Here is a 17,494-nt window from a genome sequence, read left to right as displayed (position 1 = left end):
TCCAGTTTCTGCACATCCTCTCCAGCATCTATAGTCTCCTGTTTTGTTCATTTTGGCCACTCTGACTGGCATGAGGTGATATCTGAGTGTGGTTTTGATTTGTGTTTCCCTGATGAGGAGCAACGTTGAGCATCTTTTCACGTGCCTGTTGGCCATCTGGATGTCTTCTTTAGAGAAATGTCTATTCATCTTTTCTGCCCATTTCTTCACTGGATTATTTGTTTTTCAGGTGTGGAGTTTGGTGAACTCTTTATAGATTTTGGATACTAGCCCTTTGTCCAATATGTCATTTGCAAATATCTTTTCCCATTTTGTCAATTGCATTTTAGTTTTGTTGATTGTTTCCTTTGCTGTGCAGAAGCTTTCTTATCTTCATGAGGTCCCAGTAGTTCATTTTTGCTTTTAATTCCCTTGCCCTTGGGGATATGTCAAGTAAGAAATTGCTGCAGCTGAGGCCAGAGAGGTTTTTTCCTACTTTCTCCTCTAGGGTTTTGATGGTTTCCTGTCTCAACATTCAGGTCCTTTATCCATTTTGAGTTTGTTTTTGTGAATGGTGTAAGAAAGTGGTCTAGTTTTATCCTTCTGCATGTTGCTGTCCAGTTCTCCCAGCACCATTTGTTAAAGAGACTGTCTTTTTTCCATTGGATATTCTTTCCTGCTTTGTCAAAGATTAGTTGGCCATCCGTTTGTGGGTCTAGTTCTGGGGTTTCTATTCTATTCCATTGGTCTATGTGTCAGTTTTTGTGCCAATACCATGCTGTCTTGATGATGACAGCTTTGTAGTAGAGGCTAAAGTCTGGGATTTGATGCCTCCTGCTTTGGTCTTCTTCAAAATTCCTTTGGCTATTCGGGGCCTTTTGTGGTTCCATATGAATTTTAGGATTGCTTGTTCTAGCTTCGAGAAGAATGCTGGTGCAGTTTTGATTGGGATTGCATTGAATGTGTACATTGCTTTGGGTAGTATTGACATTTTAACAGTATTTATTCTTCCAATCCATGAGCACGGAATGTTTTTCCATTTCTTTATATCTTCTTCGGTTTCCTTCATAAGCTTTCTATAGTTTTCAGCATACAGATCTTTTACATCTTTGGTTAAGTTTATTCCTAGGTATTTTATGCTTCTTGGTGCAATTGTGAATGGGATCAGTTTCTTTATTTGTCTTTCTGTTGCTTCATTATTAGTGTATAAGAATGCAACTGATTTCTGTACATTGATTTTGTATCCTGCGACTTTGCAGAATTCATGTATCAGTTTTAGCAGACTTTTGGTGGAGTCTATTGGATTTTCCATGTATAATATGTCATCTGCAAAAAGTGAAAGCTTAACTTCTAAATATTTTACTTCTTTTATTTATTTATTTTTTAAGTCTTTCCCTGTCTCTCCTCTTTCTTTAAAAGCATCTCCTCCTTCCCCATCTTGCTTTCAAGGGCATTACGAGTTTTCTCCATTAAAAGCCAGATAATCTCTCACTAGAGGCAAGAATGCACCAAGTATTCAGTGATGAATCTTCATGGGATAGAGGACAGAAAGGCGACACAAAAACACATAGATTAATATTCCAACAAATTAGCCTGCCACCTAGTCATCCCCAGAAGAGGCGGTGAGGGTCTGAGTTTGAGCGGAACATGGAAACAGGATGGAGAAAGCTGGTGTGGAGGCATCATCCATGGAGATTGGTACCTCATGAGACCTGGAAGGACAGGGCTGAGCAGTTTAGCCTGGGTGACCAACATGACCGGTTTGAGGATAAGGATGGGTGTTGGTGCCAATAGCAGAGATAGGAGTAGAACAGGTCTAGGATGGAAAATGGTGAGTTAGTTTGGTACCTGTTGATTTTGAAGAGGATATGGAAGATAACAATGGAACTGGCCAGGAGGTGAGTGAAAGTAGAGATCTCTAGCTCAACAGCACCTTCAGGACTGAGGGTGAATGAAGATGAAGGAGGTGAGTGTTGAAATCTGAACCAGGAAAGTTTAAGGAGATAAATAGCAAGAACAGAGCTTTAGAGGATGCCATGCAGAGGGCTCAAGGAAGAGGAGTCAAAGGGAGAAGGAGTCATGGCAAAGGTATTAGGGCGAGAATGTAGGGAAATGGAGGGTCTTGGGAACCAGGAGAACAAAGGAGAGGGAAATAGCTGGCAGAAATGCCAAAGCTGTAGATAGCTGACCAATATGAAGACGGCATTATTGGTCATTAAATTTCCCAACTGGAAGCTCACTGCTGGCTTTTGAAGGACCACCTTAAGAAGAAAAATGGCCACGGGTGGGGCGCCTGGGTGGCTCAATCAGTTAAGTGTCTGACTTAGGCTCAGGTCGTGATCTCACTGTTCATGAGTTCAGGCCCCATGTTGGGCTCACTGCTGTAAGTGAAGAGCCTGCTTCAGATCCTCTGTTTCCCGCTCCCTCTGCCCCTACACCACCACCCCCCATCTCAAAAGTAAACATTTCTAAAAAGGGAAATGGGGGTTGAAGCAGGTTGTAAGGATCTGTGGAGTAAGAGTGGGTACTGATAGAGACAATAATTATAAATAGCTTTTTTCAAGAAATGTGTACTCAGAAGAATAACAAGGAGCTCAGAGGTAGGAGGGGGCTGGGAGTAAAGGCTGGAAGACAGGACACATGGTTTATTTCTCTGGGAAGCATTGAGCATGCCCATGGCCTGGGCAAAGGAGGCAGGAGAGAGTGTGTCTAACTTAGCTTCCTGGAAGAGGTAAGAGACGATGGGGTGGGAAGTGCCAAGGAGCAGGTGAGCTGTGAAGAGTGATGGGTCAGTCCTCTTTCCCAAAAGCAGTAGAGGAGAGGATGGGTGAGACCTTCCTGGGTGAGGATGGGGCATCCCAGCTGTGGTGGCTTCTCAGCATGGCATGCTCTTTAAGAGATTTTCTGTCTATTTACTCTCTGTAAGTGAAGTTTATAAAATGTCTTCTTTGGGGTTCAGGAGGTTGGATTTCAAAGCAGTGCATATAGAGGAGACCTCTTCCTTCCAACTGTTCAAGGCTAGATGGTAGAGATCACTCTCCCAAGAGACAATCTGTAGTCTCTATTGTATTGTGGCAGGTGGTAGCAAACTCTAGGTTAGGAACCCAACTGTGATGTATTAGCAAGAGACACTGGGCAAACGTCCTCTGATCAGATTAATCAGGTACGGAACTACCCAGCATAAACAGTTGAGAGTAGCATTGGCTGGGGAGGCTGGCAAGGCAAACCTGGGACATACTCAGAAGCACTGCTTACTTGCCTTTCTAGAATCCTATCTGCAGCACAACAGGAGCTCCCAGAAGATTGGATGAACTTCACTGTGAGTATACGTTTTGTTGATACTGTGAGCATACAGTTTGTTCAGGCTAGGATGACTCTGTAACTCCTTGAGTGCACATCAGGTGGGGGTACAGCGAGACCTTTATACTTGAGTGCCAGGATCCTGGTCGCGTGCTGGAGGGTTGAAGTTGCTAGAAATCTGGCTATGTCTCTAAAAGGATGCTATGTTTTTTGAAACCCCTAGCAAGTGTTCTCAGTATGGGTACTGTAAAAGGCCCAAAGATACACAGGTTGAAATACATAAATATGTTTGTTGACCTTCTAGGTGGAAGACACTGGTCCAAGTTGCTGCACTCATTCATATTGTACTGGCTTCTTTATCTGGGATCACAGATTTATCACTGATCCCTCGAGAAGAAAAAAAAAAAAAAGGCACCTCCCACCTCCCTTCCCACACCTGTGGATCCTAAGACTTTTTTCGGTTCCTTCTCTTACTGTGGCCTAAGCTCAAACTACTTGTGGTTGGTGTTATAGGTGTTAACAGACAAAAGAATAAACAACGTATGTAGGAGGCTTTCTGGAAGATTTCTGTCTTCAAGGACACTAATTTTTCCAAATGTTTGGAAATCAATTCCTAAATTCTATCAGTGCACAGTGAGTGAGGGTAGTTCGGAAAGTGGAGGCCATATACAGTTCGTCTCTTTCCAGCTCCCACCTTCCTTCTCTCCTCCCCTGGCCCCGCCCCCCAACCACGCCCCTGGGCTTCTTTGCATGTAAACTCTTGTCTGCCTGGAGATGGATGTGGCACAGAGCTAAGCCCCTGGAAGATGTGCTCCAGGCCTTGGGAAACACATACTCTATGACAGATGGCGGCAAATTAAGCTGGCAATTGAAAAAGCCAGAGCGTTTCCAGGACCTCTGTTAGAGGAGTGATTCCAGAGGGGGAGAGGCAGAGAAGACAAATTGCTGGAAAGTGGCCAGAACCGTTTGGTGCTCGACATTAATTTGGTCAGTAAACAATTCCGGAACACCTAGATAGAAGAAGCTATTCTGGATTCCATAGGCACACACGAAGATCGGAGAGACCAACATTTCGTCCTGTATTTGGGAAGATGGACAGCACACGGAGAGGTGCATGGACAATTCTAGGCTGGCAGAAGTCTGAACAAGGGCTTGTGTAAGGGTGAGCTGAACATTATAGCCACCACACAATCATGTGCTATTGAAAGTTGTTAAGTCAGGCCTGGATGCTGTGAAGAGTGTGGGAGAAACAAAATTCTGGCGCTGGAAGGGACACCAGGCCCTCAATTTAAAGATGGCAAAACTGGGGCGCCTGGGTGGCTCAGTCAGTTAAGCGTCCAACTTCGGCTCAGGTCATGATTGCATGGTCTGTGGGTTTGATCCCCGCATTGGGCTCTGTGCTGACAGCTCACAGCCTGGAGCCTGCTTCGAGTCTGTGTCTCCCTCTCTCTCTGCCCATCCCCCACTCAAGCTCTGTCTCTCTCTCTCAAAATAAACATGAAAAAAAAATTGAAGATGATAAAACTGAAGCTCCTCTGCAAGATGAAGTGGTTTATTCAAGGTCGGGGTCACTCAGTTATTTGGAACTCAGTGATTAATAGTACTACTCTTAGTAGTACTAGTATACAACTAACAATAGTACTAATACTGTTGTGTACTAATAATAGTACTGACATGGTTATTATGTGCCAGCCACTAATCTAGGTGCTTTAGGAGTATTAACTAATCTAACACAGCAGGTTATGCTATTTTCACATCCTAAATAGTATTTTCATATATAGAAAAACTGAGGCAGAAGGGTACAGGTACCTTGCCCAAAGTCCAGCCAGTAAGTGATGGAACTGAGACTCACACCCTGCAGTCAGGCTCCAGTTCTTGTGCTCTTAATTGCTGAGATCCTCATGGCCCCTCAGGTCTGTGACTCCTGGTCCAGCGCTCCTTGTCCTTGGACTGGGCATGTCAGTGAGGTGAGGTGACACTGAATGAGGGAGTGACATGACAAAAGTGATGTTTAAGGATGACCAGTGTGGCTTCAGTAGCCAGGGTAGACTAGAGAAGAAATAGAGAAGGGAGAGCAGGTAGAAGATTGTCTAAATACAGTTGTGATGAATGTTTGGACCATGACAGGAATAGAGAAGCTTACATTAGACAGGAATGATTGGCTAGCAGTCATTTACTCCATAATATAAATCAGTCTGTCCTGTTTCTTACCCTAGAAAACAAAACTCTGACTGCAGAAGAAAGGAATAGAGAGAGGCTACAGTGAAGGGAAGGGGCAAAGGAACAAAAGTGGAAATAGAACAGATTCTGATGACTTCACAGTATTCCTCACAGAGGTCCTGGCCTTTGGGGATGGTTTTAACTTACTTCAGGTAACTGCCAATGTCCATTGCTTCTAAATGTTAAGAACGAAGACAACAAGAATGATGCCATCTCTTAGTGGGAATGAGACTTTAACAAGTAGGTAAAGATTGTATTAGGAGCCCAGCCTATTTTTACAGATTGGGGGCTCCCTTAGGGAAAGACTTGTCTCACCACTGCTAGGGGGCTGGTCAGCAGACATTTTTCAGCTGTAGAGAGCCTCCTTGTCCAAGGCCCTGGCCTTTGCTAGGCAACCCACGTCCAGTGACTGACCAATGCAAAGATATAAAGACCAGGACAGAATCTCAGAGGAAGGGGCCATAAGAAGCTGGGGAGAGGACCCCATAAAGGATCACTGACTGTGTGAATGTGTTCATGGAATGAGGTATGACTAGATTTCTCAAGATACAGCCCTCATAGATAAATTTCCACGATAAAGGGAAGCAAGAACTATACTTTGAAAAGAACAGAAAATAAATAGCTGTTTGGATTAATGGTAAACTGGACAGAGAAGGCCGGAAAACAGAGGAGACTCTTCTAGATGCTTCTGATTGGTTCTAAGAATACTGTGTGTATGTGGAGTCAAACGTTTAGGGAACCGGCCCATATTTGAATGTGAAGGTCTCATTCCGTCTCGGAGTAATATTGCCATTGGCATGCTCCACACAAGCTGCCCTCAGATGCTCCTTTTCAAACGCAGGACGTGAGCAGTTTCCCAAATATCCACCAGATGGTACCTTCCTACCAGAAATTAGGTTGCAGGTTGTGGAAATCCGCGTTGTTTTTCCACCCCGCCGACAAGCCGCAGAATCAGATGCCTGCCCCTGGCTGCCACGAGAGGAACAGAAGCTGATAGGAACAAATCTCGGGTGGGAGCCGTAAAGGGTGGGGGTGGGGGCGGTTACCTTGTTCTTATTTTCAAGAATATGGGGCAGAACTCGAGGCGTCCTTTTTGGTGGTGGAGAGAGCCACGTGCAGGTATGTGCAATCAAGTCGTAGAGAAGTCTCTGAGGGAGCAAAGGACTGTGAGTTTAGCCCCTTAGTGGGCCTGGTCGTAAAAGTCCTCAAAGATGCCTTTGTGCCGTCACTCTGGAGTCAAAGCGCTGCTGGTGCTTTGAAATGGTAACCAGTTGCCCGGAAAAGAAAGCCTTTGTTGGAGAGACTTCCTTATTGTTCAACAGTTTGGGTTCCAAGGCCTGAGCTGTGGTCTCCCCAGGTTGCTCAGCGTCCTTGGACGGAGAAGGCACCTGATGTTTACTGCGGAGCCACCACTGTCTCCTGGGTTCTCTGGTACTTTCCTGCTCTTAGCACTGAAAGTAAGGAGCACTGGGGTTGGGGATCCTGGCTGACTGGACTGCACACACCAGAGGGCGAGGCCAGACCTTTATACACTCAGTGAGCTGGGTGCCTCGGGGAAGTGCAGTTCTATTTTCAAATAATGAATCATTTTGTTGCTGATGTTTTCTTACCAGATTCCCTTGTCCCTTTAGCCAGTGAGACTTACATCAGCAAAGGCAAAGTTCTGTTAGAAAGGGGTCTTCTCTTGGTTTCTGAGGAGCTTGGGAAGTTTAGGCCTTAGCCAATAGATTTGGGAGAAGATGTGGTAAATAAGTACAGTTTTCCCAGGTTGCGGAGAGAGGAGACAGTGGCTGCAGTGACGAGAGATTGGGCCTCTGAGCAGGGAGACACATTTACTCTCATCTCCCTTCTGCCAAACTCCCCAAGGGTAAGGAGGGCTTGTGTGCGCTCAGGGTGAGGGCCCTGAGGCCCCTTGGCTGGGGTAGAGCCCGGGGGGGGGGGGGGTGTAAAGACCTCAGGGAAGAGAGGGTTGTATCCTGGCCCCAGAGCAGAGGGCCAGAGAGTTCCGGGGGCCTAGGAGAGGCACAGGGCCAGCAGGGGAAATCCGTGGGCTTGCAGTCACCTCTCAGGGAGTGCACAGAGGTGCCTCAGCGACAAAGAGGCATGGAAGGATTCTGTCCTAGAGCCTCAGGAAGGAGTCTGGCCCAGCTGACACCTCAGTTTCAGACCTGCGGCCTCCACAACTGTGGCAGGATAAACATCTGTCATTTTAAGCCCCCCAGTTTGTAGCGCTTTGTTTTGGCAGCCCCAGCCAGCTATCCCGAAGGCAGCGAGGATGAAGGAGAGGCAGTTAGCGTGGTCCCCCCTGCCGAGCAGGAAAGGGGAGAGGTGCTGTAGATGCTGGGCACAGAAACTGCCGCTGAGCCCTGGTGGGCCTGCCCGGGCTGGGACATGTAGAGCAGGAGCCCGGACTGCGGGAGATGACATTTCCAACATCAGGAAAAATGAGGCTTGCGACAGAAACTGGGTAAGGTAAAAGTAACCATTACTATTAAACTTTCCTTACTGCTTGGCTTTGTGTGCTAAAATTGGCTGCTTAAGTCACTGAGTCCCAAGGCCACAGAGGGGTCAGTTGTGGCCGTGGGGTTGAAGCCACCCTGCCTGCCTAAGCCTTCCTGTCATTCATTAGCGTTCGTTTTCCCTGGCTGACATTATGGCCAAACTGGACCGGGCCCCGTGCTCCAAGCACAGCCCTGTACTTCCTACCCGGGCCCTTGGATCACTCTGTACCTTTGCTGTTTCCCATCTAAGTCGTACCTGTTATTTCAGGCCCAGCGCAGGAAGGCTTTCCAAGTCTCCCAAACACGTCGTCATCTCCTTTTCAACTCTGGCATTTGTTTTGAAGTATTCTTTTTAAAGTTTATTTACTTATTTTGAGAGAGAGAGAAAGAGCGTGAGTAGGGAAGGAGCAGAGAAGGAGAGAGAGAGAGATTGAGAGAGAACCCCAAGCAGTCTCCATGCTGTCAGCGCAGAGCCCGACCCCAGGCTCGAACCCACAAACTGTGAGATCACGACCTGAGTGGAGATCAAGAGTTGGATGCTTTACCGACTAAGCCACCCAGGCGCCGCTGTTTTGTTCTTTCTGATGTGTCCCATACTCATTGTGTCTCATACTTCTTTGTATCCCCATAACACGAGCATAATCAGCCCCTGCCGTGGCAGGTCTCAGCGTAGGCTCGCTGGTTTGTTTGGTACAATCATTGCTAAAAATGCTACTGTATCCCACAATGCACTATGGGCAGTACATCTTGGTTTGTGACTGAAGCGCCCTTTATGAGTTGGGGCATTGTCTCTTGCCTGGGCTGCACTGGTCCAACGGACAGAGGGCTCTGTCATCAGGACCGTTAGTGCTTACTTATGGGTGTGACTGAAACGATTTTCCAAAAAGGTGAAGGAAGAATAAGCACTGGGGCCACTCTGTCCGAGGAACTGGTCTACCTGCGTTGGGGTGGCTCTTGTCGCCGCTCCAATAAAGCAGAGTGGGATCTGCAAGTCCCTTGGGTGGCCTGATTTTTATCACCACGCTGACTGCCTTTCCCTCTTCTCGTATCTCCCCCTGCAGCCCAAAACACCTGCGTTCTGGAATCAGAGATAAGACGTGTGAGGCAAGTTTTCTGGGAGGGAAAAGGAGTGATTTAAATTCTCACTGATGTCTAAGCTGCTGATAGATTCTGTCCCCAAAACAGGTTTCAACTTAGAGGAGGAGGCTGGACAGGGAGAGAGCAGGAGGGCGCTGAGCTGGCCCATTGACCACAAAGGAAAGAGCAATGGGTGGCAGGAAAGAAGGCCTGGGGGACCCAAAGGTGCAGTTTATCTGCTGCTCCCCTATTTTTGTCATGGGCCCCATCTGATTCTGACATTCAACACTAAGGGATCTCCTAATTGTTGATTGCACAAGCCTAAACAGTCATTTACTGCAAGCATTCTGGAACACCAGAAGGTTGCCGTTATTTATTTGGTTAAATAAGAATGTAAAACATAAGCAAATAGAACAAAAATCCTACCACATAAAAGAAAGGATGTTTTAATGGTAAAAAATTGGGAAAGAAAATCTCAGATAAAGGACAGCATTTTAAATGGATGAATATAGATTTATAGGAAAAAAATGTCTATTTCCTTTTTCTGTGGGCCCAAGAAAATGCTGGCAGAGCCTGGGCTCTCCCCTACCACCTGGTTTATGGGAATCACATCCACCCGGATTCTGAACTCCCACCACAGTTTCTAGTTCATGACCCTGTGCTGCCCCCTGCTGGCCAAAAGGAGTTGCTCTAGCGGCTAAAGAGGGTCTCAAAATATTGGGCCTCCTAGCATCTATGTTTATTTAACACCCACCATGTGCTAAGGGTGAGGACACATAGAAATGAGGGATCCCTTGCTATCAAGGAGCTTTCCTATAACACTGATGTGTCAAACAAAAGTTAGCAAACATGTTTGGGTTTTGGCTTTGAAATCAACTCGCAACCACCATTCCCCTGCCTGTCAGAGGCCCAGGCGGGCCACTGACATCAGCATTATGGAATGCAAGTAGTCTCTCAGCATTAGAGCAGGCCTGTGACTTGGGTCCAGGTGCCACCTAGAGCTTTATCTCCAGTCTTGCCCTGAGCCGGGGCTTGTGGGGACTGATGAAGCTGGTAGGTGGTGGCGTAGAGCAGACCTGGCCCTACCGATTCCCCACAGGGTGTTTCTGCTCTCAGCTCTTCCTACTTACTTGGCCACCCCTCGGTCAGGCAGGCCTGCTTTTGCATGAACTCCTTCCATGCCTACCCTAAATCCACAGTGACCTCTATGACCTCAAGACTACTGTCTACCATCATTTTCTCTTACTTTATTTTTCAAGTAGGTAAGAAATTCCCTGATGGTTGAGGCTCTGTTTTAACAGTTTTCTATCCATCTCCCCTTCTCATATTACCTCCAGAAGCTCTCAGTTTTCTCTCTTATTATGCAGAGAAGCTGCCTACTCCTTTCACATATTAGGGCTATGCTTAGGCCTCACCAAAATATTTTCTTATCAAAAATGGGAAGTAGTTAAGTCAGTTTAGGCTAAGTTATTTGGCTGTAACAAACAAGCCGCAAGTCCACATGGCCTAGAATAACAAAGGTTTAATTCTTCCTAATGCTCCATGGCCCATGGGGATCGCTTTGGGGGGTGGGGTTGCCAGAAGTAGGAAGGAAAACTTCAAGACACCCTCAAATACTCAATAATTTTATTTTTAGCATACATATGCCCCCCAAAATGCATACTAAAATTATGATTCTTATTATTTTCTGAACTTCAAATTTAATTGGAAATCCTATAATTTATCTGGCGTCTGCTTTACGACCTCATTCTGGACCCAGATTAATGGTGCCTCTACTATCTTTTTTTTTTTTAAACTTTTTTTTTTTTCAACGTTTATTTATTTTTGGGACAGAGAGAGACAGAGCATGAATGGGCGAGGGGCAGAGAGAGAGGGAGACACAGAATTGGAAACAGGCTCCAGGCTCTGAGCCATCAGCCCAGAGCCCGACGCGGGGCTCGAACTCAGGGACCGCGAGATCGTGACCTGGCTGAAGTCGGACGCTTAACCGACTGCGCCACCCAGGCGCCCCCAAAGTGAGTCATTTTGTCTTTCCCAACCTCAAAGGGGTGAGGAAAGGCAATCCTGTTATGTGCACAGAATGATAGAACTCCAGGCTATTTGTGAAAAGTTCAAATCCCTGCCCTAGTTACGTATTCTGGTAAGAGCTACTAAGAAAATACTACATTCTCCATCTCATTACGATAAATTATATCAACTGTAATATTTATCCTTGTGATTTCTATCTAATGGCTTCCTATTGATTTCTAGTAAGCAGAGAAAGCTTTTCTTACCCATTTAAATATGGGGAGATAACTAAATGCTCCCTGTCAACTTTTCTTCTCTTCATTAAACACCTTCCCATGCACCCCCTCCCCTACTTTCTTCCTATGATGTAACTTCCAACCCTTTACCATCTGGTCACTATCTACTTGGTTATATCTGACTGTTATGTGAATGTGATGGGAAAAAAAATAGAAAAGGGGGTTTCTTTTAGGGATAAGTCAAAGATGACTGTTTGTGTAATCCTTTATTTTTGTTCACTGGCACCACCTACAAAAGAGCAGCAGTTTTTCAACCTTCGGCAACAACAGAATCACCTGCAGAAACAAAGTGGTGAGGTCCAGGCTTCTCCACCAGCGACTCTGATTCAACTGTCCTTGCCTGGGCCTGGGTATCTGTACTGTTTTGCAGTTTTGTTATCTATAGCTACATAACAAACCAACCCCAAATTGAGGAACTTAAAGCAAAAATAGTCATTTTACTATTATCTTTCCTGGTCCTGGAGGCCGACTAGAATCAAATATATAAAAAACAAATGAACATTTTAAGAGAATTTTATGGGCAAACAAAAGCCACCAGCTTGGAGTAAAAGAGACTGAACCCATTTGGTATTTAAAGCAAACTTTGGCTCCCCCAATATTTTATAGGTAGGGGGGAGGCTGAGGGCTCTGCTTAGCACCCAAGGAGACCATATTCCTTTTTAGATTAGGCAAAGGAGGATTGTGAAAAAGTGGACCTCTCAGTGGGCAGAACCAAGGACCATGGAGAAGAGTGGACTGGGGAATTTCTGTTGGGGAAAAGAATCGGGGTGCTAAATGTGCCCCACCCTTAGGACAAGGGGCTGCTCACCATACCTGCCCAGTGGGACTTTAGACTTACTGGGGGGGGGGGGGGGAGGAGGTCAGTGACTGCTAAATGACTTCCCATGCATCCACTTCCCAATGGGAGTGTTTATTGTGTCCCTGTCCCTAACTGCATATTGAGTTTGTGTGTGGGAGCAAGTGACTTAATTTTTCAGGTGTCCCCCATCTAAAGGAGGCAGGCACATCCAAACCTTCTATAGTGGTGCTTGTGCCTTATGCACCAGTCCTGGACTTTGAGCTCAGAGCAGCACCTGCAGGGGAATTGGGGGTTGTCTCCCTTGGGGAGGGATAAGTGTCCTCTTAGATGGGCAGGGGAGGGAAATGCGTGTTTGGTGTGCAGAGTACAGACTATGGTGGATTATGTTAATATTTACCAAATATTGTGGCACCTTTCTCTGCAGGGCCTCTCCCTGCGGTGGGAGGGCTCTACATCCTGGTCCTTTTGTGTTCAGTGTTACATTTGACTTGCTTTGACCCATGACATGTGAGTGTCAGAGGTGACAGGAGCCACTTTTGAGCAGAAGGGTTAAGAATCATGGTGTTCACCTTTCCCTCTGCTATGACACCTGACAATGTTCCAGATAGAAGCTGCTTTCCCATTTGCTGTGCTGGAATAAAGATGGCACAGAACAAAGCCACAGCCAGCCCATAATGAATGCAGCACATGAAAAATTAAACTTATGTTGTAAGACCCTGGATGATAATATTAATGGAGAGGGCTTGGGCACCCTGACAGCCCTGAGGAGCCTTGGGTCCCTCTTGCATGATGGCTACCAGCAGCAAAGGGACATAGCCTTTCAACCGCCCAATTTTCTTGTCCTCTCTGAGGAAGACTCATTCCCTTCACATTGATGCCTGCCATCAACAGTAAGTGATAGGGAGTGTCCTGGAGAGTGCCAGTCTCCAGAGAGCCTCCTGTTGACAGTTTTCATCTCTGTAGAGCAGAGAATGTGGGAAGATCTTTGGTATTCTAGGTTCTGGGCTAATGAAAGCTTGCTGGACATAGTCAGGTATTTCAAGATGGTGGCCATTCAGAGGGTCCTTTGGTCCTTACTTGCTGGGGTTTTCTGTTGCCCTGGTGACATCTCAGTCTTGGCTCTCTCATTACATGATGAAGACATTGGTGGTGACAATGGAAAGGATGAGAAGATGAAAGAGGTCATACCATATCTGGTTTTGTGCAGCAGAACTGAAGCTCAAGTATTGAGGTAAGTTCAAGATACTTGTCTCCTGAAATCTGGACCAGCCTTAATCATCCAATAGAACCAGCAGACCAATAGAATGTGGCCAAAACAACAGTGCCTGCCTTTCAAAGCTATGTCGGAAGAAGCCTTGCAGCTCCTGCATTGGTCTCTTAGAAAACTCCCTCAAGACTCCAACTTACTGTGTAAGAATTGTGGTTACCCTGAGACCACCATGCTGTCATAGTTGCATTCAAGTGCTCCAGTTAATAGTCCAGCTGAGCTGAGCCTTCCAGCCATTCTTGCCAAGGCCCCCAAAATATGAGTGAAACTGTCTTAGACTCTCAGTCCAGTATCCTCACCATCCAAATATCACAGATTGACTTCAGTTAATGCCATGTGGAACTGAAAGGTCTTCCAGCTAAATTTGGCCTGAATTCCAGACCCACAAAGTCATGAAATATAATAAAATGGTGTTATCTTAAGACATGAAAATAATGGAACATGTACATATGCACTTAATACTCAGTCCTGGGTGCCTGGTTTTCCTTTTCTCTTAACATGGCTCCTTCTTATTGCATGCCTGGCTGCTCTAACCAGATTTCGTGAGTTGGGAGGTATTAGCCTGGGACCTCCACCTTCAACAAGGATGGTCCAGTTAAACTCTTCATTCAAACAGGGTTTGAGATATGCTGAGGGTCCGATTTTGTTCTCAGCTCAAGTCCAACAAGTAATCAATCTAGTGCTTAGTGAGGACCTCCATAGGGAGAGAACTATGCTGGATGGTTAGGTAAGAGGTCTTGCTACATAAGGTAAAACAGCTCACTACAGTTTAACACTCACATGCTTAATTAATTGTGTTTCTTACAGTTAACATTGTGAGGTAGGCATTATTTTATAACATAAACAAGTGAATTGAGGTCAGGCTGTACAACAGTAAGCTCCAGAAATGAGTTTTGGACACCTAGCAGGCTTATCCACCAACCAGGCTACCTTGGATGTTAAAGCCTTAGGAGACAGATGCAAACCTTCATTTTACAAATGAGAAGCTTGAGGACCAGGAAGATGGAGTAGTATTGCAGCTGTGTTCTATCACTGACGGGGAATTCTCTAGCCAATACAACTCCATCCTGGCCCTAAAGGGTCTCTAGAGTATAGGCCAAAACCATGTTGAGGAAGTGTTTTTAGAACTGTTGCTTTAGAGACGGAGGTAGAGGAGATGGTGTCTGTACTGCCCTGTCTTATATATTCCCAGAGAATGCAAGCCTCTGGTTAGCCTCCTGTTTAGCTCCTGGCTGAGATGTGGCAGCTTTAAGGTGCCTGATGAACAGTTTGCAGGCCCAAAGCATTGGATTCATAGTATGAGCTTTTCTCCGGAGAAAGCATCCCCGCATGAAACCATCCATCCCTGTGGTCTTGGATAAGTCACAGAGATAGTTACATTTTTGCTTTAGAGCATGGAAAAACCAAGAAATAATAAGTCAGTGGGGCTGTTTGTGAATTGGAAGTTACTCAAAAGACCATTCCTGGCTTGTCCTGGATCTCTTGGTTTGCTGGGATAGCAAGATCCAAGCCAGTATCCATCAGCCACAGTGGGAACTGTGAAGAGGCTAGTGGGGCACACGAAATTTTTACAAAGAGAACAGGGACCCAGAGTAACTTGGATAAGGAGAAGTCCACAAATGGGGTGAGTAACTCTAAGTTGAAGTCTCTCTGGAGATTAAGTATTTATGAAGCACTTTGTACCCACAAAGTGAATTTCAATAATTCATTATCTAAACTCACAATATCACAATAACATGTAAGTATTTGTGTTATGGCTAATGACCCTAACTTGAACTATTGCCTGTAAGACAGGGGATATTTTCATGCACTTGGGACCTGTTTTAATGCCACTTTGAAGCAAGATCAGGAATTTTTTAGCTCATACCTGAGTCTTGATCCAGACCCGTCATTACCATGCAAGCCGATAATTCTCACCCATGGCACTTCTGTGCTGGCTCCCCTGTTGTCAGTCAGCAGCGAAAGGTGAATTTTTTCATATGAATCTCTGACAACTCTTTCCTCTTTATTCCACAGCGCTGTGATTTGCCTTTGTGCAGCCCTTTGTGTTGTGAGATGACCAGATGACATATTCGTATATTGATGATTTTGAATGTGTGCATGGCTGAGAAGATCATACCAATTAATTTTCATGCAGAAGTCAAGGTGAGAACTGCTTTGGATTGTGGCAGTTGAAACTGAAAAACTAGGGGCTGATTATGGCTTTTTCTGAAATCACCAAGAAGCCTCCAAGAAGCAATAGTTATATCTTATTTCTCATCTGACTCTTCAAATGACCCCATTCACAAAAGGGCTTCTCTACTTAATCTACCCTATCTCTCCAATTGTCTAAAATCCTACTTCACTTTTTAGCTAGAATTATGGGCCACAGGCTCTAAAAGGAATTTTATAGATCATTTGGTCCATCTTATTTTACTGATGAGGAAAAACCAAGATTCTAGGACGAAGACTAGCATCCATGTATTCCAAGTCCGCCTTCCATACCCTGTTTCAGAATCATGTGATGTTTGATGTTGCTAAATGGAATGCTTTTTACCTTGGGCTTTTCTATATCCCCCAGCATGCCTTGCAGAGGGCTCATCCATAGCCAATCAGCCGTTGACTGTTAATGGCCACCTGGAGTGCTGTGCTGAGGATCGGATCTTCTCATGGCTGGCCCTGTCTCATTGGTCAAGTTTCTCCCAAATGGTGACTGCTACAGAGAGGACATTAACCACCCTAGCTAAAGTGACATCCCTCCCCCACACTCTAGGCCATACTCTAGCTCCTTTCCTTGCTTGACTTTCTAGCACCTCTCATTATCTGAAATGATCTTTCTTTCCTGTGTGTTGTCTCTTCTTCTAGAGTGAGCTCCAAGAGGACAAGGACTTTGTCTCTCTTATCCACTACGATGTCTCTGTGCTTATTAGAGAGCTGACATGTAGGAAAAAACTCAATAAATAAATTAAAAAAAAAATGTGGAATTGATGGCCCCGTGTTGTAACTGTTAAGTGATATCTGCCATGGCCAATGGATAGACAAGTCACTATGCCAGTGTCAAGCTTTTGTCAACATAGGGTTGGTTGCCACTGGCCAACCAGTCCTGGATGAAAAACTAGTTTCCTCCTGACATTTTCCGCTTAATTCAGCTTGACTAGTCATTAGGTATTCTAGAAACAGGAATTTCCCTTAATCACCAATTAAGAACTTAAAAGGAAAAAGACACGTTTTTCTGCTGTTATCTCCTTTCCCCAAAACTATTATATAGTATCTCAGTGCCTGGGTGGCTCAGTCAGCTAAGTGTCCAATTTTGGCTCAGGTTGTGATCTCATGGTTCATGAGTTCAAGCCCCACATCGGGCTCTCTGCTGTCAGCAGAGCCTGCTTTGGATCCTCTGTCCCCTCTCTCTCTGCCCCTTCCCCTCTTGTGCTGACATACTCTCTCTCAAAAATAAATAAATATTTAAAAAAAGTCTTCTAGTGTCTTATTCATCACAGAACTTCTATGATATTATACAATTCTTTCCACAGGAAATATTTATTCACTAAGCACTTGTGTTTTTCAGTACCATTTTAAAAGGATTTTGACTTTCCTAAGAATCTTGAAAAGCTGCACCACAGTGCACAGTGCACACTGGTGTGACCGATTAAGACTCAAATGTACAAAGCCATGAGCAAAGTTCAGGTAAATACGCAAATTAAACTGTTCTAAAGTAAGGTGAGCAGTATCCATTACCTTAGCCTTGCATATTGGCTGTTCTTATCCATCCTTTCCTGGAAGTCAATATTTGAAATAGGCTAGTAGTGTAAGGCAGAGGAGGCTTGAGAAAGATAAAAAAACACAAAGAGGGATTTAGTGCTAAAATATAGTTACAAATTCATCTCGATTTCTTTTTATCTTTTTTTAAAGAATTGTGGTATATATGGAAACATTTGTAGCAGGTAGAGGTTTTTGGAAATTGGCTCATTTTTAACGCAATCGATACTGTTATTTCGTGTCAAAAGCAGATATGTTTCAGTGCTCTGGTAAATCTTATCTGATTTAATATTCCCTAGGACTCTGGGGTTGT

General features: G+C 45.1%; 1 long non-coding RNA gene across 2 annotated transcripts; it reads left to right on the top strand.

The window, feature by feature from the left end:
* The first annotated feature begins 1,299 nt into the window (after positions 1-1,299).
* On the top strand, positions 1,300-16,391 carry LOC102902109. Of its 2 annotated transcripts, XR_006583122.1 has the most exons (4): positions 1,300-3,298; positions 13,320-13,410; positions 15,463-15,591; positions 16,007-16,391. It is a non-coding gene; the product is annotated as an uncharacterized LOC102902109 (long non-coding RNA). The 2 variants fall into 2 exon arrangements; XR_441011.4 differs by lacking the exon at positions 1,300-3,298 and having other exon boundaries at positions 10,970-13,410.
* Positions 16,392-17,494: the final 1,103 nt, after the last annotated feature.

Source organism: Felis catus, chromosome C1, assembly GCF_018350175.1.
Source record: "Felis catus isolate Fca126 chromosome C1, F.catus_Fca126_mat1.0, whole genome shotgun sequence".
NCBI classification, from domain to species: domain Eukaryota; kingdom Metazoa; phylum Chordata; class Mammalia; order Carnivora; family Felidae; genus Felis; species Felis catus.
This window is presented reverse-complemented; position numbering and strand designations above follow the sequence as displayed.